The sequence below is a fragment of the Ananas comosus genome, linkage group 22, assembly GCF_001540865.1.
Source record: "Ananas comosus cultivar F153 linkage group 22, ASM154086v1, whole genome shotgun sequence".
NCBI lineage: Eukaryota > Viridiplantae > Streptophyta > Magnoliopsida > Poales > Bromeliaceae > Ananas > Ananas comosus.
In genome coordinates, this window is record NC_033642.1 from 6,066,194 (window position 1) to 6,067,415 (window position 1,222).

At 43.5% G+C, this 1,222-nt stretch overlaps 1 protein-coding gene across 1 annotated transcript in view; it reads right to left on the minus strand.

Moving 5' to 3' along the window:
• Positions 1–1,222, minus strand: part of LOC109727561 — a 12,685-nt gene that overhangs the window by 11,146 nt on the left and 317 nt on the right. The gene's annotated exons all lie outside the window — the stretch shown is intronic.

Here is a 1,222-nt window from a genome sequence, read left to right on the forward strand (position 1 = left end):
CATTCATCTTGTTCTTTTCATTTCCCTCTACCCCTAGGCTATGCCGACTCGGGGTACTGCTATCTCTAGTCTCTGGGTAGGGCGCTATCTACGGAGCTACGCCCTTGCTTCGCACCGCTGCGCCACTCACGTGCGTACCTGTGACACCCCAAAAAAATGTGGGGTGAGAACCAACTCCATAGTTCCTAGTAGGTACGGTCACCCAAGGAAAAAGCTCGACCAATAGGTCTAAAGAGGCATTGCAATCATGTTAGTCCAAAAATATCTATAGATATATATATCATCATGTTATTATGCAACTAACAGATAACATGCCTCACAAAATGCAATATGAACATTATGCAAATCCTGTAACTCATACAAGTAGATTAATTGATTCTACTTCATATTATTAGCCATTCTTTACTTTATTAGCTATTCTTATTCGTTAGCCGTTCTTTACTTTATTTCCTTGCCACACTATGCTCATTGGTGATTCTTTCCTATGGTTACCTTTACCTTAGCCATCTATGCCACTCGACTCGATCTTGAGTCAATCAACTGCGGATGTCCGCACTCTGTCGGCTCGAGGTGAAGGAACTCTCGCATGCACCTCAACCTACCACAACCTGCCGCACTCTATGACTGAGCCACCCGGCGGCGAAATCGTCGCACATACGCCACGACAATGGCTCAAGTCAAACGATGGTAATAATCCACAAACCGGCATAACCATCCGGCGGCGAAATCGTCGCACACGCCATGTCAATGGTTAGCCCCGGACGGCGAAATCGTCGCACACGCCCAACACCACTTTGGGTGTTCCATAAGCTCAGGGATTCCGGAATCCATTTCACATAACTCAAGGGTTGGTCTTAACCCTATAGTATCGACCTATCTAGGCCCAATGTTCTTTCCATCCTAGGTCCACTTGACTCTAGGTTTAACACTTTTATCACATAACCTAGGTTACTTTAACTCTAGGTTCGCTATCTTTATCTTACAACCTAGGTTGACTTAACTCTAGCTTTAATCTCAACCTATGTTCTCCAACATTAGGTTTAATGCCACTGTTGTACGACCTATGTTTATTACACTAGGTTCGATGTCACACTTGTTCAACCTATGTTTATTAACACTACGTTCGATGCCACACTTGTTCAACCTATATTTATTAACACTAGGTTCGATGCCACACTTGTTCAACCCATATTTATTAACACTAGGTTCAATACTACTCTTA